Source organism: Penaeus monodon, chromosome 19, assembly GCF_015228065.2.
Source record: "Penaeus monodon isolate SGIC_2016 chromosome 19, NSTDA_Pmon_1, whole genome shotgun sequence".
Lineage (NCBI taxonomy): Eukaryota > Metazoa > Arthropoda > Malacostraca > Decapoda > Penaeidae > Penaeus > Penaeus monodon.
Window position 1 is genome coordinate 45,183,387 of NC_051404.1, and position 648 is coordinate 45,184,034.

Here is a 648-nt window from a genome sequence, read left to right on the forward strand (position 1 = left end):
AACAGCTGGATTGCTCATAAAAATTTTCAAGAAGATTCAGGCATATGCAGAAAAAGTTGTCAGCAATAGTTTAATATCAGGACTGCTACTGAAGTTTTGTAGGAGATTCATATTCAAAAGGATATCCACTTCAATTTACTTTAAATAAAATTATTTGTGGGAAATGTAAATATCCACACATTTCCCTTGTCATGAAAATGTCTTAGATCAGCAGGTTTTATGTATTAGCCAAATATCTTTCTTTTAAATGGTGTATGAGGTTTATTTTATAAATTTCTAAAATATCAACAGGCACATCCAAGTAGTTTAACAGAACACAAGAAGTAGTCGTATAAAATTACTAGGTTGGATGTGTCTGAGCTGAAATAAAAGAAATGGAAGTTGTTTTTTAAAGGAGCAAATTTACCTTGATATCCAATTACCTATGTTGTAATACTAATAAACTACACTACAAGGAAGCTAAGAAGAGATACACAGATGTGCAGAGAACAGTCTTCTAATTTTTTTTTTTTTATCATATCATCAATGAACCATAAAGGTTACTTCAGTATTTTTCAATTTGTAAAAGACAGGAAACAAGGATGTAAAAGATGCTCAATCCCTCACATTATGCAGAGCAAAGAATAATCTAAAAAAAAGAAGAAGAAA